Source organism: Mesocricetus auratus, unplaced genomic scaffold, assembly GCF_017639785.1.
Source record: "Mesocricetus auratus isolate SY011 unplaced genomic scaffold, BCM_Maur_2.0 Super-Scaffold_6730, whole genome shotgun sequence".
Lineage (NCBI taxonomy): Eukaryota > Metazoa > Chordata > Mammalia > Rodentia > Cricetidae > Mesocricetus > Mesocricetus auratus.
This window is the reverse complement of record NW_024429184.1, coordinates 20,175,508-20,198,400: the sequence shown is the minus strand read 5'-3', so window position 1 is coordinate 20,198,400 and position 22,893 is coordinate 20,175,508.

Sequence of the window (22,893 nt, the reverse complement as noted above, 5' to 3'; positions counted from 1 at the left end):
CCCCATTCTACTCCCTACTCACCCTTCCTGTTCCCCCATGACCTACTCTCTCTTCCTCTTCTCCCCCTCTCTTCTTCCCAGCTCCCACCTCCCCCGCACACCTTGCCATGTTCCCCATCTGTTCTGAAGATCTTGTGTCATTCCTCTTCTCTGGGGTACCATGCATATCTCTTTGTTTTTTTTCCTGTTTCCCAGACTCTCTGTCATTGGAAGTGCAGACTGGCACTATCCTGATCCATGTTTAAAATCCATATATGAGTGAGTACATACCATGTTTGTCTTTTTGTGACTGGGTTACCTCACTCAGGATGGTTACTTCTAGTGCCATCCATTTACCTGCTAATTTCAAGATTCTATTGTTTTTTTTTTTCTGCTGAGTAGTACTACATTGTGTAAATGTACACATTTTCTCTATCCACTCTTCAGTTGAGGAGCATTTAGGTTGCTTCCAGGTTCTGGCTATTACAATAAATGCTGCTATGAACATAGTGGAGCACATGCCCTTGTTGTATGAGTTTGCCTCTTTTGGATATATGCCTAAGAGTGGAATTTCAGGGTCTTGTGGTAGATTGATTCCCAATTTCCTGAAGAATCTCCATACTGATTTCCAAAGTGGCTGTACGAGTTGGCACTCCCACCAGCAGTGTAGGAATGTTCCCCTCTCTCCACATCTTCTCCAGCATAAATTGCCTTCAGTGGTTTTGGGTTTAGCCATTCTGACAGGAGTAAGATGATATCTCAAAGTTGTTTTGATTTGCATTCCGCTGGTGGCTAAGGATGTTGAGCACTTTCTTAGGTGTCTCTCAGCCATTTATAGTCCTCTATTGAGAATTCTCTATTTAGATCTATACCCCACCTTTTAATTGGATCCTTTGGTGTTTTGGAGACTTGCTTCTTCAGTTTTTGTAAATTTTGGAGATTAGCCCTCTATCAGAGGTGGGCTTAGTGAATATCTTTTCCCATTCTGTGGACTGCCTTTTTGTCTTGTTGACTGTGTCCTTTGCCTTACAGAAGCTTCTTAGTTTCAGGAGTTCCCATTTGTTAAATGTCGATCTCAGAGTCTGTGCCACTGGTGTTATGTTCAGGAAGTGGTCTCCTGTACCAACTTGTTGAAGAGTATCTTCCACTTTCTCTTCTAAGAGTTTCAGTGTGGTTGGATTTATGTTGAGATCTTTGATCCATTTGGACTTAAGTTTTGTACAAGGCGATAAATATGGATCTATCTGCAGTCTTCTGCATACCAATACCCAGTTATGCCAACACCATTTATTGAAGATGCTTTCTTTTTTCCATTGTATAATTTTAGTTTCTTTGTCAAAACTCAAGTGTTCATAGGTATGTTAAAATCAGGGTTTTCAGTTTGGTTCCATTGTTTCACCTGCTTATTTTTGTGCCAATACCAAGCTGTTTTCAGGACTATAGCTCTTAAATAGAGCTTGAAGTCAGGTATGGTGATACCTCCTGAAGTTCCTTTATTGTATAGGGTTGTTTTGGCTATCCTGGGCCTTTTGTTTTTCCATATAAATTTGATTAATATTCTTTCCAGGTCTGTGAAGAATTGTGCCAGAATTTTGATATGGACTGCTTTTGGCAAGATTGCCATTTTTATTATGTTGATCCTACCAATCCAAGAGCATGGGAGATCTTTCTATTTTCTGGTATCCTCTTTGATTTCTTTCTTTAAAGACTCAAAGTTCTTGATATACAGGTCTTTCACTTCCTTGGTTAACATTATCCCCAGATATTTGATGCTGTTTATGGCTATTGTAAAAGGTGATGTTTCTCTGATTTCTTTCTCAGCCACTTCATCATCAGTATATAATAGGGCCACTGATTTTTTTTGAGTTTAACAATTTTAGGAACTGAAATACATTAATATTTGACATCAGAAAAGTGTGAAAGAGCTTTGTTTTAGATCATTCAGATCAAAACTTAAAGATAAACATTTATCCAAAGATAATAGATTGCTATATTCATTAATTAAATTTATTATTTTGGAAATTTCAAATGAATACATAGAAAATACATTTCCATTATGCATAGTTTAGGAAAAACAGTACTAAATTCCTCCTTGGGGTCTATGACTTCCCCAGGCACAAATTTTTGACCAGGTGAACAATTATTGTAATGAATTCTCTTCTGCAGAATGATCCCCAAATAGTATGAAATATTGACTCATATAATAGTATTATTGTTGTACAAGTGGATGCATCCTACTTGGCAGATTGGTTTTATAACTCATAGTGTTCATAGCCTGCTGAGATTACTGATGTCCTTTCTCTACTGAAGCATCCCTAGTATCTTGTAACACTGTCTTCAATATTAACAAGAAAGGAGCTTCCAATTCATTTCTAACTTCATTTCTTTATTTTGTATAACCAAGTTGAATAGTGTCCTTGGCAATGTTTTCTTATTGTCTTACTACAAAAAATATCAGAGGCAATATCGAGTCCTATTTATAAAAGCACTTTGATTCACTTGAATAGTTGCTCATAGGGATAATTTCCACATTGAGCACTGGAGCTTTTGCTTGATAATCCATAGCTTCTACAGTTGCTATTGTCCACCCATGAAGCATTTCTCTATTCAAATTATGTCTTATTCTTTTTTATATTTTTTATTTAGATTAGAAACAAGCTTTCTTCACATGTCACTCCCAACCCACTCTCTCTCTCCTCCTCCCCCACACACCCCACCAGGTGCACCAGCTCCCCACCCAATCCCCACCTGATCCCCAGGAGAATGAGGCACTCTGTGGGGGATATTCAGAGACTGTCATTTCATTCAGGGCAGGGCCTAGACCCTCCCCCAATAGTCTAGGCTGAGAGAGCATCCCCCATTGTGGTATAGGCATCCAAGTTCCATTATTATGCCAGGGATGAATACTGATCAACTACCCAAGGCCCTGTAGATTACCTAGGCCTCCTCACAGACACCCATATTCAGGTGGTCTGGATCAGTCTCATGCTGGCCTCCCAGCCATCAGTCTGGGGTCCAAGAGCTCCCTGTTGTTCAGGTCAGCTGTGTCTGTATGTTAAACCAGTCCAGTTTTGACCCCTTTGCTTAGCAGTCCTCCCTTTCTGTCATTGGATTCCAGGAGTTCAGTTCAGTGTTTAACTGTGGGTGTCTGTCTCTGCTTACATCAGTCACTGAATGAAGTTTCTGTATCCCAGACTCTCTGACAGTGGGATTGTAGGCTTGCACTCCCCTGATCCATGTATAAATTCCATATATGAGTGAGTACTGCAGTGTCTGCTGTGCAGCCTGTGTTCGAGAATGTGCAGAGGGTGTCAGGGATTGACAAGACAGAGACTCATTCAATGGTGTAAAGAAAACTTTAAGCAGGCCCCAAAAAGGCTCAAGAAAACTTCCCAAGAAAGGCCTCCCTCCAGAAAAGCTTCTGCTCTCTCTCTACCCCTGGCTGGTTCTGCTCTGACACCAAAAACTGATTTGGGTGTGTCAGAAGAGGCAGTTAGTCTTTGGACAAAGTCGAGGTCAGGGCAGTTCCTGTGGGCCAGCCCTTTTCAGGAACTTATTGCCCCGGGCATTGTATTGTTTTTAGTAAACATGTTTTTAGTAAACATTGTCTTACAGGTGCTTACTCCCAGGCTGATGGGGAAGTGGGTCTCTGCTCAAGGTCTTGTGTCCCCACAAGTACATACCATGTCTGTCTTTTTATGACTGGGTTACCTCACTCAGGATGCTTTCTTCTAGTGCTGTCCATTTGCCTGCAAATTTCAAGATTCCATTGTTTTTTTTTTCCACTGAACAGTACTCCACTTTATAAATGTACCATATTTTCTCTATCCACTCTTCAGTTGAGGGCCATCTAGGTTGGTTCCAGGTTCTGGCTATTATAAGTAAAGCTGCTATGAACATAGTGGAGCAGATTTCTTTGTTGTAAGAATTTGCATCTTTTGGGTTTATGCTGAAGAGTGGAATTGCTGGGTCCTGTGGTAGACTGATTCCCATTTTCCTGAGAAATCTGTGTACTGATTTTCCAAGTGACTGTACGAGTTGGCACTCCCACTAGCAGTGGAGGAGTGTTTTCCTTGCGCCATATCCTTTCCAGTATAAACTGTCATTGGCATTTTTGATTTTTTAGCCATTCTACAGGAGTAAGATGGTATCTCAAAGTAGTTTTGATTGGCATTTCTCTGTTGGCTAGGGCTGTTGAGCACTTTCTTAAGTGTATCTCAGCCATTTTAGCCTCCTCTAGTGAGAATTTTCTGTACCCCAATTTTTAATTGGATCCTTTGGTGTTTTGGAGACTTGCTTCTTTACTTCTTTGTAAATTTTGGAGATCAGCTCTCTGTCAGATGTGGGGTTAGTGAATATCTTGTCCCATTCTCTGGGTTGCTTTTTTATTTTGCTGACTGTGTCCTTGCCTTATAGAAGCTTCTTAGTTACAGGAGGTTCCCATTTATTAATTGTTGATATCAGTATCTGTGCTACTGGAGTCGTGTTCAGGAAGTGGTCTCCTGTACCAATTTGCTCAAGGGTACCTCCCACTTTCTCTTCTAAGAGGTTCATTTTGGATGAATTTATGTTGAGGTCTTTGATACATTTGGACTGAAGTTTTGTACATGGATCTGTCTGCATTATTATATATTCCAGTATCCAGTTATGCCAGCATAATTTATTGAAGATGCTTTCTTTTTTCCATTGTGTATTTTTAGCTTCTTTGTCAAAAATCAGATGTTAATACATGTATGGGTTAATATCAGGGTGTTCAATTTTATTCTATTGGTCTATTTTTGTGCCAATACAAAGCTATTTTCAGTACTGTAGCTCTATAATAGAGCTTGAAGTCAGGGAGGGTCAGGCCTCCAGATGTTGCTTTGTTGAACAGGGTTGTTTTGGCTATCTTGGGTCTTTTGTTTTTCCTTATAAATTTGAAAATTGTTCTTTCAAGGTTCAGTTTCTGACCATTTAGTTTGATGTTGACTGTTGGTTTGCTGTATATTGCTTTTATTATATTTAGGTATGTTCATGTTATTCCTGATCTCTCCAAGACCTTTATCATGAAGGGATGTTGGATTTTGTCAAAGGTTTTTCAGCACCTAGTGATCATGTGGTTTTTCTTTTTCAGTTTCTTTATATGGTGGATTACATTGATGGATTTTTGTATATTGAATCATCCCTGTATCACTAGGATGAAACCTGCTTGATCATGGTGGATGATTTTTCTGTTGTGTTCTTGGATCTGTTTTGCCAGTAGTTCATCGATTATTTTTGCATCATGTTCATGAGGGATATTGGTCTGAAATTATCTTTCTTAGTTGTGACTTAGTGTGGCTTGCATGTCAAGGTTATTGAAGCCTCACAAAGATTTTGGCAAAGACCCTTCTGTTTTTATTGTGTGGAACACTTGATAAGAATTAATATAAGCTATTCTTTGAATTTCTGGTAGAATTCTGCTCTTAGGCCGTCTAGCCCTGGGCTTTTAATTTTTTTTCATTTGAGAGATTTTTGATATCTGCTTCTATTTCCTTAGGTGTTATAGGTCTATTTTAATTGTTTATCTGTTCTTGATTTAATTTTGGCAAGTGATATCTATACAGAAAATTGTTCATTTCCTTTAAATTTTTTAATTTTGTGGAGTACAGGTTTTCAAAGTATGACCTGATAATTCCCTGAATCTCCTCACTGACCATTGTTATGTTGCCCTTTTCATTCCTGATTTTGTTAATTTTCATATTCACACTCTGTTGTTTGGCAAGTTTGGATAAATTTCATCTATCTTGTTGATTTTCTCAAAGAACCAACTCTTCATTTACATTGATTCTTTGTTTTGTTTTCCTAGTTTCTACTTTATTCATTTCAGACCCAATTTGATTATTTCCTGGCATCTACTCCTCCAGGGAACACTTGCTTCTTTGTTTTCTAGGACTTTCAGTTGTGCTCTTAATTCTCTAGTGTGACTATTCTCCAGTTTCTTCATGTGCACACTTAGTGCTATGAAATTTGCCTTAACACTGATTTCAGTGTCCCATGAGTTTGGCTATGTTGCATTTTCAGTCTCATTGAATTCAAAGAAGTCTTTTATTTCTGTTTTTATTTTTTATTTGATCCAGGAATGGTGTAATTGCATATTATTCAATTTCCATAAGTTTGTAGGGTTTCTGCAATTAGTGTTGTTGTTGAATTCTAATTTTAACACATGGTGGTCTGATAAGATACATGGAGATTTTCCAGTTATTTTTTTGTACCTGTAGATATTTTGCTGAGTATGTGTTCAATTTTTGAGAAGGTTCCATGCTGAGAAAACAGTATTCTTACATTCTTATATTTAATTAACTGTGCCACATCCTTTTACCACTGTTCTATCCCAATACTTTGTTTTGAATGAGTTGAGTTCTGTTTTTCAAATAAATTTAACCTTCACTGTCTATGTATGGATCTAGTCTAGCTTTTCAAACCTTACAAACACTACAATTTAAGTATTAAAATAAATCAATATCTAGGAGCAACATGTCAGAGAGAAAATGTAAATTTCTTCCTAAGCTTTAATTTCATCTCTCAGTATAAATTTTCTTCTCTAATAAATTTACTGCAATTTTATTTAAAAAATTTTTAATTTAACTTAGAAACAAGCTTGCTTCACTTGTAAATCCCAGCTCTCTCTCTTTCCCCTCCACCCCTACCTCCCCCAATTCCCGCTCGACACCCCAGGTAGGGTGATGCCTTCCATGGGGAAACTCCAAAATCTGGCATATCATCTGGGGAAGAATCTAGGCCCTCTCCCATGAGTCTAGGCTAAGAGAGCATCCCTCCATGTGAAATGAACTCCCATAGTCCATTTGTATGCCAGGGATAAATACTGATCTACTATCAGAAGTACCATAGATTCCCGAGGCCTCCTGTCTCACACCCACACTCAGGTGGTCTGGATCAATCCATGGTGGTCTCTCAGCCATCAGTCTGGAATCCATGAGCTATACCTTGGTCAGGTCAGCTGTTTCTGTGGGTATCACCAACCTGGTCTTGACTCTGCCCTCTCTCCAACTGGGTTCCAGGAGTTGAGTTCAGTGTTTAGCTATGGGTGTCTGCTTCTGCTACCATCAGCCACTGGGTGAAGTCTCTAGGATTGCATATAAGGCAGTCATCAATCTCATTATTGGGAAGGGCATTTATGGTAGCCTCTCCACTATTGCTTAGATTGCCAGTTGGTGTCACACTTGTAGAATTCTGGACATGTCACTAGTGCCAGATCTCTCTTTAAACCAATAATGACTCCCTCTATAATAGTATCTCTCATCCTGCTCTGCTCTATTCGTACCCCGACTCAACAGTTACTGTTCCCCCATGTCATCCTCTCTCCTCCTCTTCTCCCTCTCTTTTTCTACCTGCTTCCTATCCCCTCCCCCATGCTCCCAATCTGCTCAGGAGATCCTGCCCCTTTCCCTTCTCTGGGTTACCATGGATATCTCTCTTAGGGTCTTCCCTGTTTTCCAGAATCTCTGGCAGTGGAATTGCAGACTGGTATTTTCCAGCTCCATGTCTAAAATCCATGTATGAGTGAGGACATACTATGTTTGTCTTTTTATGACTGGGTTACTTCACACAGGATGGTTTAACCTAGTGTATCCATTTGCCTTCGAATTTCAGGTTTCCATTCCCTTTCCCTCGAAAAGGTATTCTATTGTATAAATGTACCACATTTTCTCTATCAATTCTTCAGTTGAGGCACTTCTAGCTTGCTTCCAGGTTCTGGCTATTACAAATAATGCTGATATGAACATAGTGGAACAAATATCATTGTTTTATGAATGTACATATTTTGTGTATACGTTTAAGAGTAGAATTGCTAGATCTTGTGGTAGACTGATTGCCATTTTCTTGAGGAACCTCCATACTGATTTCCAAAGTGGCTGTATGTAAAGAGAAGCCTTCCCGCCAGCCTGGTTCCAGAGCTGCAGCAGTCCCAAATAACACACAGGAGGCTATATTAATTATGAAGCTGTTGGCCTTGCTTGTTTCTTCCCGGCTAGCTCTGACTTAAGTAATTACCCCATAATTGTTAATCTAAGTATGTCTCTTACTGGAGAAGTTTCCAGGCTTCCTACCCCATGGAGTTATGTCTTGACTCCCTGTGTTTCTCCTACCCAGAGTCCTCCTGGATACCTAGTCCCACCTATCTTGGTTCCCTATTGGCCAACAGTGCTTTATTGATATATAAACCGGACTTCCCCTATCATCTCCTCTTTTCTGTCTAAACAAAAAGAAAGGTCTTAACTTTAACATAGTCAAATTATATATAACAGAACAGTTATCAAGCAAGAACACAGTTACAATATTTTAACAAGATTTAAAGAAAATATCATCCATCCCATCATTGTGAGTCCAAAGTTCTATATGTAGCTTATGTTTTATCATAACTAAGGAAAACTATAACTATAACTATCTGTCTTCAACTACATCAAAGACCACAGAAGGATAATATATAAACACTAGGAGTGACAGAGACATCTTGCTACCTGAACAGTCACCCAAAGTTCCTCTGTAATATCGGGGAATCGATCTTCAGCCCATAAGGCCACAATGTGTCCAGAAGATTTCTCAGCAAAGCAGGAAATTTTCAAACTGTCCATCTGCATCAGCAGCCTATTAGTCATTTTTCTGTGTCATGCATAAAGTCTCATAGACTCTTCTATGAATCAGGAACCCTGAATGACTATTTGAGTTCAACAGTCACTTTCCTGTGGGTCTTGCATGTCCAGTTTATACAGCATCAGTCAAGTAGTCCAGGCAAGAGCAGTTTCTTGCCCAAATGGCTAATCTTGCCACGTTGAAAGCAAAGTCCATAACGAGTCTCTTTGATGCCCATCTTCCTCTCAGACGTAATTGGTGATGCCAGAAACAGACATTTCTCATTGTCAAGAAAAACCCTAAACCATTTTAAATGCCATTTTCTGACGGTCTTTGAAAGGTTTGAAGACTGCCTATCTATCTCAAATATATTTCTGTATATATTTCTGTATATCTAGAAAACCTAACTTATCTAACTATAAGTTCTGACTATTATAAGTAACTATCTATAATCTGTATTTAATTATGCATTATGTTTTAAAAGCTCAGTATAAGAGCAATACTTAATCAAGAGGAAAAATATACATATTACAAAATTGACCTTGAATTTGTATCAATAAATGAAAAATCATACCCATGCCATAATTCCCCTTTTTACCATTAAAAACAGGTTTGTTGTGATCATTAACCAATTATAAGCAACCCCATTTAAATGAAAACAAAGATTTATAAACAAGATGGGAATTAGGACGTCGCTCATTCCAAACTGCTTCGTGCTGGAAGGTGGCGCTGTTCACACCATGGGGATCATGACAAAACTCAGAAGCCTGTATAAGTCCTTATTTTCATGGTGTGTAAGACTGCATCATCTTAGCTGTTTCAGTTGTTGGAACACTTGTTCCACTGCTTCCAGGGGTCTTGGTTCATCAAACCACAGAAGCCTGGAAGGAATCCTCAGCTTTTCATTTTCTGTAGAAACATAGACAAAAACTCCTTCCCAAAGTAACATATCCTTATACTTAAATTTTGAAGTCAGGGCATTTTTAAAAGGTATAAGTTGAATTAATTCAGCAGCGTTTATAATCAAGTGTACTTTAGCAGTTGTTCCTTCCTTTGCAATCAAAGAACTGAAAAGCACAATAGCATACAGTATCCAGACTCTCTGTGTATTTTCCATCTTTGCGTGACTTATTTATTTATATATTATTATTCTATTTCTTTTACTTTTATTTATTTTTCTCTGAGACAGGGTTTTTTTTTTTTTGGAAATCTGCCTGCCTCTGCCTCTGCAGCAATTCCTACCAGAGTGCACCACCACAGCCGGCTTCTCTATTTACTACTATGTTGTTTCTTTTTTTTTTTTATTTTCCAGTTTAAATTTAGATAAGAAACAAGGTTGCTTCACAAGTCAGTTCCAGGTCCCTCTCCCATTCCCTCCCCTCCTCCCGCGCCCTCCACCCAACTCCCCCCCCCCGTTATCCCCTCATTCCCCCATGGAGGATGAGGCCCTCCATGGGGGTGTCCATAGTCTGTCATTTCATATAGGGCAGGGCCTAGACCCTTCCCCAAGAGTTCAGGGTGAGAGTGCACATCACATTGTTCTATGGGATTCGAAAGTCCTTGTGTATACTTGGGATGGATACTGATCTGCTGCCCAAGGCTCAATAGATTACCTAGGCCTCCTCACTGACACCCAGATTCAGGGGGTCTTGATCAGTCCCATGCTGGATTCCCAGGCTAGTGCCTGGTATTCAAGAGTTAACCTTTGTCTGGTCAGCTGTTTCTGGGGGTTAAACCAGCCCAGTCTTAGTCCCTTTGATCATCAGTCCTCCCTCTCTGTTACTGGCTTTCTTGAGTTCTCCTCAGTACTTAACCAAGGGAGTCTGCCTCTTCTTCGATCAGCCACTAAATGAAGTTTCTGTTTCCCAGACTATCTGGCCATAGGATTGTAGGCTGGCACTCCCCAGATCTATGTCTAAAATTCATATATGAGAGAGTACATGCCATGTTTCTCTTTTTGTGACTGGGTTACCTCACTCAGGATGGTTTTTCTAGTGTCATCCATTTGCCTGCGAATCTCAGGATTCTGTTATTTTTTTCTGCTGAATAGTACTCCATTGTGTAGATGTACCACATTTTCTCTATCCACTCTTCCGGTGAGGGACATCTAGGTTGCTTCCAAGTTCTGGCTATTACAAATAAAGCTGCTATGAACATGGTGGAACAGACATCTTTGTTGTATGAATGGGCATCTTTTGGATATATGCCTAAGAGTGGAGTTGCTGGGTCTTGTGGTAGGTTTATTCCCATTTTTCTGAGGAATCTCCATACTGATTTCCAAAGTGGCTGAACCAGTTGGCACTCCCACCAGCAATGGAGGAGTGTCCCCCTTTCACCACATCCTCTCCAGCATAAATTGTCATTGGTGTTTTTGATTTTAGCCATTCTGACAGGAGTGAGATGATATCTCAGAGTTGTTTTGATTTGCATTTCCCGGATGGCTAAGGATGTTGAGCACTTTCTCAAGTGCCTCTCAGCCATTTTAGACTCCTCTATTGAAAAATCTCTATTTAGTTCTACAGCCCACTTTTTAATAGGGTCCTTTGGTGTTTTGGAGACTTGCTTCTTGAGTTCTTTGTAAATTTTGGAGATCAACCCTCTGTCAGATGTGGGATTAGTGAATATTTTTTCCCATTCTGTGGGCTGCCTTTTTGTCTTGCTGACTGTGTCCTTTGCCTTACAGTAGCTTCTCAGTTTCAGTAGGTCCCATTTATTAATTGTTGATCTCACTGTCTATGCTACAGGTGTTATGTTCTGGAAGCTGTCTCCAGTACCAATTCGTTCAAGGGTACCACCCACTTTCTCTTCTAAGAGGTTCATTGTGGCTGGATTTATGTTGAGGTCTTTGATCCATTTGGACTTAAGTTTTGTGCATGGCGATAAACATGGATCGATCGGCATTCTTCTACATGCCAGTCTCCAATTATGCCAGCACCATTTGTTGAATATGCTTTCTTTATTCCATTGTATATTTTTAGCTTCTTTGTCAAAGATCAGATGTTCGTACGTGTGTGGGTTAATACCCGGGTTTTCAATTCGATTTCATTGGTCTACATGTCTATTTTTGTGCCAATACCAAGCTGTTTTCAGGACTATAGCTCTGTAATAGAGCTTGAGGTCAGGAATGGTGATGCCTCCGGACGTTGCCTTGTTGAACAGTGTCGTTTTGGCTATCTTGGGTCTTTTGTTTTCCATACAAAATTGATTATTGTTCTTTCAAGGTCTGTGAAGAATTGTGCTGGGATTTTAATGGGGATTGCATTGAATCTGTAGATTGCTTTTGGCAGGATTGCCATTTTTACTACATTGATCCTACCTATTCAAGAGCATGGGAGATCTTTCCATTTTCTGAGGGCTTCTTTAATTTCTTTCTTTACAGATTCAAAGTTCTTACGATACAGGTCTTTCACTTGTTTGCTTAGCATTTATGTTGTTTGTGGCAATTGTAAAGGGTGATGTTTCTCTGATTTCTCTTTCAGCCCTTTTATCATCTGTATATAGTAGGGCTACTGATTTTCTTGAGTTGATCTTGTAGCCTGCCACTTTGCTGAAGGTGTTAATCAGCTGTAAGAGTTCCCTGGTAGAGTTCTTTGGGTCATTGATGTAAACTATCATATAGTCTGCAAACAGTGAAAGTTTGACCTCTTCCTTCCATTTTGTATCCCTTTGATCCCCCTTTGTTGTCGTATGGCAATAGCTAGAACTTCAAGTACCATGTTGAAAAGGTATGGAGAGAGTGGACAGCCTTGTTTTCTTCCTGATTTTAGAGGAATTGCGTTGAGTTTCTGTCCATTTAGTATGATGTTGGCTGTTGGTTTACTGTATATAGCTTTTATTATGTTTAAGTATGTCCCTGTTATCCCAGATCTGTCCAAGACCTTTATCATGAAGGGGTGTTGGATTTTGTCAAAGGCTTTTTCAGCATCTAGTGAGATGATCATGTGATTTTTGTTTTTCAGCTTGTTTATATGGTGGATTACGTTTATGGATTTCCGTATGTCGAACCATCCCTGCATCCCTGGGATGAAACCTAATTGATCGTGGTGAATGATTGTTTTGATGTGTTCTTGGATCCGATTTGCCAGTATTTTATTGAGTATTTTTGCATCAATGTTCATGAGGGATATTGGTCTGAAGTTCTCTTTCTTAGTTGTATCTTTGTGTGGCTTGGGGATCAAGGTTATTGAAGCCTCATAGAAAGAGTTTGGCAAAGACCCTTCTGCTTCTATTGTGTGGAACACTTTGAGAAGAATTGGTATAAGCTGTTCTTTGAATTTCTGGTAGAATTCTGCACTGAGGCCATCTGGACCTGGGCTTTTTTTGGTTGGGAGACTTTTGATGACAGCTTCTACTTCCATTGGGGTTATAGGTCTATTTAAATTGCTTATCTGTTCTTGATTTAGTTTTGGCAAATGATAGCTGTCCAGGAAGTCATCCATTTCCTTTAAATTTTCGAATTTTGTGGAGTACAGGTTTTCAAAGTATGACCTAATGATTCTCTGGATTTCCTCAGAGTCTGTTGTTATGTCCCCCTTTTCATTTCTGATTTTGTTAATTTGCGTGTTCACTCTCTGCTGTTTGGTAAGTTTGGACAAAGGTTTGTCTATCTTGTTGATTTTCTCAAAGAACCAACTCTTTGTTGCATTGATTCTTTGTCTTGTTTTCCTGGTTTCTACTTTATTGATTTCAGCCCTCAATTTGATTATTTCCTGGCGTCTACTCCTCCTGGGGGAGTTTGCTTCTTTGTGTTCTAGAGCTTTCAGCTGTGATGTCAATTCTCTGGTATAACTGTTCTCCTGTTTCTTCATGTGAGCACTTAGTGCTATGAACTTCCCCCGTAGCACTGCTTTCAAAGGGTCCCATAGGTTTGGGTATGTTGTGTCTTCATTCTCATTGAATTCGAGGAAGTCGTTAATTTCTTTTTTTATTTCCTCTTTGACCCAGGTATGGTGCAGTTGAGCATTATTCAATTTCCATGAGTTTGTAGGTTTTCTTCAATTTGTGTTGTTGTTGAATTCTAATTTTAAAGCATGGTGGTCTGATAAGATGCATGGAGTTATTCCAATTTTTTTGTAGCTGCTGAGGTTTGATATGTTGCCAAGTATGTGGTCGATTTTTGAGAAGGTTCCATGTGGTGGTGAGAAGAAGGTATATTCTTTTTTATGTGGAAGAAATGTTCTATAGAAATCTGTTAATCCCAGTTGGGTCATTACTTCTATTAGACCCTTTGCTTCTTTGTTGAGTTTCTGTCTGGTATTCCTGTCTAGTGGTGAGAGTGGTGTGTTGAAATCTCCCACTATAACTATGTGGGGCTTTAGATGATATTTAAGTTGTAATAATGTTTCTTTAACGAATGTAGATGCCTTTGTATTTGGGTCATAGATGTTCAGGATAGACACTTCATCTTGGTGGGTTTCACCTGTGATGAATAAGTAATGACCTCCTTCATCTCTTTTGATTGATTTTATTTTAAAGTCTAGTTTGTTAGATATTAGGATTGCTACCCCTGCTTGTTTCTTGGGTCCATTTGATTGAAAAAAAAATTTCCCAACCTTTAACTCTCAGGTAATGTCTGTCTTTGAGGGTGAGGTGTGTTTCTTGTATGCAGTAGAAGGAAGGGTTCTGTCTTCAAATCCATTCTGCTAGTCTGTGTCTTTTTATGGGTGAGTTAAGGCCATTAATATTGAAGGATATTAATGACCATTGATTGCTCATCCTTCTTCGATTTGTGATGGTTGTTGTTGTTGGAATTATGTGTGGAATTTCACCCCTTTGTTGGTAGAGAGGGATTCTCTAATGCTTATGTTTTTCTGGTTGTAGTTAGCTTCCTTGGGTTAGAGTTTTCCTTCCAAAATTTTCTGTAGGGCTGGGTTAGTGGACACATATTGCTTGAATCTAGTTTTGTGATGGAATATATTGTTTTCTCCGTCTATAGTGATTGAGAGCTTTGCCAGGTATAGTAGTCTGGGCTGGCATCCATGGTTTCTTAGTGTAGGTAGAATATCTATCCAGGAACTTCTGGCTTTCAGAGTTTCCATGGAGAAATCAGGTGTAATTCTGATAGGTCTGCCTTTATATGTTACTTGACCTTTTTCCTTAGCTGTTCTTAATATTCTTTCTTTATTCTGTATGTTTGGGGTCTTTATTATTATGTGGCAAGGGGATTTTATTTGTGGTCCACTCTATTTGGTGTTCTGTAGGCTTCTTGTACCTTCATTGGCATTCTTAAGGTTGGGAAAGTTTTCTTCTATGATTTTGTTGAATATGCCTTCTCCCCCTTTGAAGTGGATTTCTTCTCCTTCTTCTATACCTATTATTCTTAGGTTTGGTCTTTTCATGATGTCCCATATTTCCTGGATGTTTTGTGTTAAGGATTTGTTGGACTTAAGGTTTTCTTTGGTTGATAAATCCATTTCTCCTAGTGTATCTTCAACACTTGAGATTCTCTCTTCCATCTCTTCTATTCTGTTGGTAATGCTTGTATCGGTAGTGCCTGACTGTTCGTCCAGCTTTTCTATTTTCTGCCTTTCTTCAGATTGTGTTTTTTTTAATGTCTCTATTTCAGTTTTCAACCCTTGCAGTGTTTGCATTGCTTCTTGCAATTTTCTGTTTATCTTTTCGTCCATTTGTTGCCTTTTATGATTTTTTGGTTTGTTCTTTCTTTCATTTCTTGCATTTTTTGGTTTGCTTTTTGTTCCATTTCTCGCATTTTGTGCTTTGTTTCTTCTTCCATTTCCTGCCTTTTTTGGTTTGTTTCTTCTTCCATTTTTTTCATTTTTTGCTTTGTTTTTTCTACCATTTCTTGCATTTTTTGCTTCGTTTCTTCTTCCATTTCTTGCCTTTTTTGATTTGTTTTTCTTCCAATTATTGCATTTTTTGGTTTGTTTTTTTCTTCATTTCTTGCATTTTTTGGTTTGTTTTTTCTTCCATTTCTTTGAGGGATTTTCCTATATCCTCTTTTAGGGCCTCTGTCATTTTCATGAAGGTGCTTTTAAGGTCATTCTTTTTTGCTTCGTTTGCATTGGAATGTTGGGGTCTTGCTGGTGTGGAGTCTCTAGAATCTGGCAGTGTTATATTTGTTTTTCTGTTGCTGACTGTGTTTTTGTATTGTCTCTTTCTCATCTCTTCTTCTAGTGGGTGCAAAAAAAGCCCCTTACTGGTCTGGTTACCAGAGTTCCCTTTGGTGGGTGCTAGCAAGTCCAATAATCTGGTGGTTCTTCTATTCCTTGTCCAAATGCTGGTCCTGTGGTTGGAGAAGAAGAACAGGAATCTGGGGCGCTTAGCCTCCTACCTGGTCCCCTGGACCCTATGCTGGGTCCTGTTGTACCTGATCCGGAACAGCTACTCCCCTGGTCTCCCTGCCTCCTCTGGTTTCCTGGGCTCGTTGGTGGGAGAGAAGATCTGGAGTCTGGGGTGCTTGGGTCCCGCTGGGATTTGGAGTTCTGTGCAGTTCCCAGGTGATCTGCAGGCACCGGAACACAGGCTGGGAAGCCGGCCTGTTTACCTGATGCTGCCGGAGGAACAGCTGCTTCCCTGGACTCCCAACTTCCTCTGGTTTCCTGGTCTCGTTGGTGGGAGAGAAGATCTGGAGTCTGGGGTGTTTGGCTCCCGCCGGGATTGGGTACTCTGTGCAGTTCCCAGGCGATCTGCAGGCACTCACTATGTCGTTTCTTTTTCTCTCTCAATCTTGCATATATTTTTAAACACACTGTAAACCTTTAAAGGCTTTTCTTCATCGAAGTCTGACTTTACTGTAAATGTTTATGTTTTTCTGGCCACGTGTCTTATCTGTTAAAACCACGGCTGTAAGCGTGGCGGGCATAAGCTTGATTCCAGCCGCAGCCTCAGTCTATGCTGAGATCCAGCAAAAGCTGCAGCTTGGAGATGTGGTCACTGCCACTTCCAGCTGTACATACACACCTTTTAATCCTTAGCAGAGCCTCTTAAAAGAACCTTGTTGGTTGTTTTTTTTAATGCTAAGTAAGCTGCGAGTCTTTGCTTGTCGATAGCAAAACAGAGCCCACCTGAGAAAAATGCTGCTACCAGAAAGCTGTACTTCTCTCTGTTCCTTTGTTTCTAAAATTCCTTTAAAGCTTTTGTCATTTTGCGTGTAGTTCATGATCCCACTTCTGAGCACCATTTGTAAAGAGAAGCCTTCCTGCCACCCTGGTTTCAGAGCCTCACCAGTCCCAAATACCACACAGGAGGCTATATTAATTATGAAGCTGTTGGCCTTGCTTGTTTCTTACTGGCTAGCTCTGACTTAAGTATTTACCCCATAATTGCTAATCTAAGTATTTCTCTTACCAGAGAGTTTTCCGGGCTTCCTACCCCATTGTGTTACATCTTGACTCTCTGTGTTTCTCCTACCCAGAGTCCTCCTGGATTCCTAGTCCCACCTATTTTGGTTCCATATTGGCCAACAGTGGTTTATTGACTCATACACAGGACTTCCCCCATAAGCTGTACAAAGCACTGTCATTGGTGTTTTTGATTGTAGCCATTCAGACATAAGAAAGGTGGTATCTCAGAGTTGATTTGGTTTGCATTCCCCTGATGTCTAAGGATGTTGAGAACTTTCTTGGGAGTCTATCAGTCATTTTAGACTCCTCTACTAAGAATTCTCTATTTAGTTCTTTACCCCACTTTTTAATTTTATCCTTTGGTTTTCTTTCTCAGTCCATGAATGGTCTGTATATTGTAGTGTTGCTTATTTTTTTTGCATTAATCTTGTATCCTGCTACTTTGCTGAATGTTTTTATCAGCTGTAGGAGTTCCCTGGGTAGACTTTCTTTGGGTCACTTTTGTAAACTATCATATCATCTGCAAATAATGAAAGTTTGACTTCTTACTTTCTAATTTTTATCCCTTGATCTCCTTTTCTTGTCTTATTGCTCTAGCTAGAATTTCAAGTACAGTATTGAAGAGATATGTAGAAAGTGGACAGCCTTGTCTTTTTCCTGATCTTAGAGGTATCACATTGTGTTTTTCTCCATTTATTTTGATATTCTCTGTTGGTTTACTGTATAATGCTTTTATTATGTTCAGCTATGTTTTTGTTATCCCTGATCTCTCCATGTCTTTTATTTTTAAGGGGTGTTGGGTTTTGGCAGAGGATGTTTCAGAATCTTGTGAGATGATCATGTGGCTTTTCTTTTGCAGTTTGTTTATATGATGGATAATATTCATGGATTTTCATATGTTGAACCATCCCTGCATCTCTGGGATGAAGCTTACTTTATTATGGTGGATGATTTTTGTGATGTGCTCTTGGATTCAATTTGCCAGTATTTTACCATCAATGGTCATGAGGAAGATTGGTCCACAGTTCTCTTTCTCAGTGTCACTGTGTGGCTGGGTAGCAAGTTAGTTGTAACCTCATAAAAAGAGTTTGTAGCCTTGTGAAATAAGCTTGGCAGTGAACCTTCTGTGTCTGTTGTGTGGGTCACTTTGCGGAGTACTGGTATTAGCTCTTCTTTGAATTTCTGGTAAAATTCTACACTAAAGCCATCTGGGCCTGGGCTTTTTTTTTGGCTGAGAGACTTTTGATGATTGCTTTTATTTCATTGAGGGTTATAGGTCTCTTTTAATTGCTTATCTGTTGTCATTTCCTTCATTAAGTGATATGTCTCCAGAAAAATGTCCATTTCCTTCAATTTTTCCAATTTTGGGTAGTACAACTTTTCAGAGTATGATCTGTAGATTCTCTGGATTTCCTTTGTATCCATTATTATGTCCCACTCTTAATTTCTTTTGTTTGCTTTTTCAGAAAGTGATTTTCTATATTGTTCTGGCTGTGTTGGAACTCAGTCTGTAGACCAAACTGGTGTTAAACTCAAAGATACACCATCCTCTGGCTCCTGAGTACTTGAATCAAAGGTGTATGCCACCAACAGCTGTATAATGCCATTATTTAGTGTTGAGTAGATTTAAGTTGTATATGCATACTATATTTGCATTATTCATTCATTCATTACAAGCTGATTCTATTCTGTAGCTAATTTAAAGAGTGGGGAAGTTGTAAGCAATGTTCCTGTCAAGTAGAGTGTCCTTGAGTATATGCCCAAGAATGGAACTACAAGTCTGTATGGGAGAAACAGTTTTATATTTTGAGGAACTTCCCTATGGGTTGCTATAGCATGTGTACTAGTTTACAATTGCACCCCAAATATGTAAGTGTCCCTCTTTATCCACACCATACTCATCATAACATTTCACCTAAGAAAATAACCAATTCAAGATTTAGGCTATGCTATTTAGCATAATATCTGATAAGATGAAAGTCAAGAGGTTTTTTCAGCATCTCCAATCATCAGAGAATGCATTTCAAAAGTATTACATGTGTATCATCTCCCTATACAACCAGGACAGAAGACTATGAGGTCAGAGTGGAAATGTAAGTTTAGGATCTAATGGGCACTCCCACCAACTCCATCTATGTACTAATATCAAAGAGGTCTTATTTGTAGAACTTTTAAGCAGTCCCATTTACTTGTTTGAAACAGTGGTGATGGTTGTTATTTTTGAAGGACAACATTCAGAAACAAATCTACATCCCTCTCAGTTTGCCCTATAGAATTTAATAGAAATGGGATTCACAGTGTACATGAAGCACAAAGATTTGCCTTTCTGAATTTAGTGCCTCTTATTCAGGAACCTGTGATTAGAAACTTAAAGGTAAGCTAAAAATCATAAAACCTTCACAGTTTTTAAAGTACAATACTATCATTTGCTTGATATACTCAAGGATTCTCATAAAAGACCAAATTAAACAATTATTCTAAATTTCACACATTTTAAGAATGCATACGTATTAGCATCCATGACCCATAAAGCTATAAAGTTGTAAAATATGGTGCAGTAATATGAGATGAGTCAGGGTATCATACTGAATATAATAAGTAAGAACTGTGTATGTCATTTTTCTGTTCATAAATGTCCATCATGGCAGGAAGTCATGGCAGCAGGCAGGCAAGGCAGCTGGAGTAGAAAGCTGAGGGTCACATCTAATTAATATGATCATATATCATCCTTTTCATATTTACATATGACACAGCATGGAAAAAGAAATACTCTCTAAGATATGATTCACATGATTTTTTTTCATTCACCTATGCCTGACTAAATTAATATGGTGACTTTTAAATTACTATTGCTACATCTCAATGTCTGATAAATTAGTTCAGTAGCACACTGGTGGAAAAAAAAGAATATTGACTTTGCTAATTTTGTTTAGGGTAAGACTGTGTTCATGTTTTCCTTTTAAAACTTTAAATATTTTGCATATATCATTCAAACTTGATGTTTAGTAACTATACATAGGTTAATTATACACATGCCAATTACTAATGAAACTTGTACTGAGTACTTATGACAGGTTTCTTATCCAATAAACTTGTGATCATAATTAAATAAGATGTCTTTTCTGTGTATATGTGTGTGTGATAAATGTGTATTTATCTATGTGCATATGTATGTCTATGTATGTGGTAGTGAGGTATGTATGTAAATTACCCTGTTCTATTATTTTACACATGATTCATTATGTTTAGACTTGGAACTCACTGATCCAGTAAGAGCCAAGAATGCTACACTGATATTTCTGCTTCATGCTTAACCCAGAGAAGAGACTCACCTTACTCAATGAACCATCTCCCCAGCACTCACAAATAATTTTTTTAATCTTGAAAAACATCAATTTGATGTTAGTGTGTGTTGAGGGTGGTGGTGGTATCCATCTTTAGAAGAGCACCCACAGTCATTTTACTTTATTCTACTTTTTTCACTTGCTTGACAACTCTATTTTCAGAAATAACATTATGCATTTATGAATCCAGAATTACTGTAAAGCAGGAGGAAGTAAATATACAGTGTATGGAAATTCCTAAATCATGGTAGGTGGATATAAATGTTATTTATTGAATTTCATTTATCTGACCCAGAATTTCATTATCTGACCCTAACTATCTATACAGGATGAACAACCATGGAATGAATTCTCACACAGAAACACCATGCAATATTTGAACCACTTGGAGATATTTCAAGAGAAACCTAAGCAGTAAACAGAAGAATTATTGTGAAAAGAAAACTGTTTCAGTCCCTAAAAAAAAATAGACTTCAAAGCAAAACTATTCAGAGGCATTAAGAAAGTACACTACCTGCTCATCAAAGAAAAAATTAACCAATGGCACTAGTATGTATAAAATATATGCACCAGCCTCCACCCTCTGGAAGAGCGTCCTCTGACCTGCCTCCAGGTCCTTGCTGCCACTGAATCCCCCAGAGACACCTGGATGCAGAACAAAGGATTCAGCATTGTTGCCATTCCTGTCTTGGCTCCACCCTCAAGGAGAGAGGAGAAAGCCTTGAACCCATGCATACCAGGAGAGTGAGAGACTATACCTGTACCCACTGGAAGAAGAGATGGGAGGATAACAATATAAGAATGCATTCAACTGCAAAAGACTTATATGATACCACCATTGTCCAGGGATTCTATGCCAGCAAAACCTGAACATTCCAAAGCAGATGAAGCATAAGAGAATGACCTTAAAAAAACTTAATGAAAATGACAGAGGCCCTTAAAGAGTGAATGAGAAAATCTCTTAAAGAAATGGAAGAAAAACCAAACAAAACAATAGAAGAAATAGAGGAAAAGAAAAGCCAAAAACATGCAACAAATCTCTTAAAGAAAGCAAGGAAAGTAAAGAAAAAAACAATCAAATAGAAGAAGGAAACAATTCAAAGAATTCAAGGCCTGAAAACTCAAATAGAGACAATAAAGAAAACACAAACTGAGGGAGTGCCAGAAATGGAAAAGCTGGGTAAATGATCAGGAACTACAGATGCAACTATATCCAACAGAATACAAGAAAGGGAAAAGAGAATCTCAGGTGCTGCAGATAAAATAGAGGAAATAGATTCATCAACCAAAGAAAATCTTAAGTCCAACAAATCCTTAACATAAAATATTCAGGAAATATGGGACACCATTAAAAGGCCAAACCTAAGAACAATAGGTAGAGAAGAAGGAGAATTCCAACTCAAAGATTCAGAAAATATATTCAACAAAATCATAGAAGAAACTTTTTCCAACCTGAAAAGGATATGCTATGAAAGTAAAAGAAACTTACAGAAAACCAAATAGACTGCATCACAAAAGCCTCTCCTTGATAGATAATAATCAAAACACCAAACATATAGAATAAAGAAAGAATATTAAGAGCAGTGAAGGAAAAAGACCAAGTAATGAATAAAGGAAAACCTAGCAGAATTTTACCTGACTTCTCAATGGAAAATCTGAAAGCCAGAAGGTCCGGGAAAGATGTTCTGCAAAAATTAAGAAACCATGAATGCCAGCTGAGAATACTACACCCAGCAAAACTCTCCATCACTATAGATGGAGAAAACAACATATTCTATGACAAAACAAGATTTACCCATTACATATCCACAAATGCAGCCCTACAGAAAGTTCTGGAAGGAAAACTCCAAATCAAAGAATTAACTACATTCATAAAAACAAAGGGAATAGATAATCATACTTTACCAAAAGCCAGAAAAGCGGGGAAAATTCACACACAATACTACCACAAAAAACAAATTAAAAACAAACAAGAATAAAAAATAAATGGCCTTTAATATCCATTAATACAAATTATATTAACTCACCTATAAAAAGACACAGGCTAACAGAATGGTTCATACAAAGAAACACACCTCAACTTCAAAGGCAGACGTTACCTCAGTGTTTGGGAAAAGATTTCCCAATCAAATGGTCCTAAGAAGCAAGCTGTTGTATCTATTCTAATATCTAACAAATTACACTTCAAACTAAAATTAATCAAATGAGATGAAGAAGGTCATTTCATATTCATCACAGGAAAAATCCAACAAGATGAAGTCTCAATTTTGAACATCTATGCCCCCAATAAAAAGGCACCCACATTCATAAAAGAAGTATTACTAAAACTCAAATCACACATTAAGCCCCACAATTTATAGTGAGAGATTTCAACACCCCACTGTCTCCACTAAACAGGAACTACCAGACAGAAAGTTAACAAAGAAACAAACAGAAGTTATGATCCAATTAGTCTTAACATACATCTATAGAACATTCCATCCAAGCACAGAAGAATATACTTTTTTCTCAGTGCCACAGGGAGCTTTCTCTAAAATCAGCGACATACTCAGCAATAAAGCAAACATCAACAAATACTGAAACTTTGGAATAATCCCCTGTATCTTATTGCATCACCATGGCTTAATATTAGAATTCAGCAGTAACACAAATTG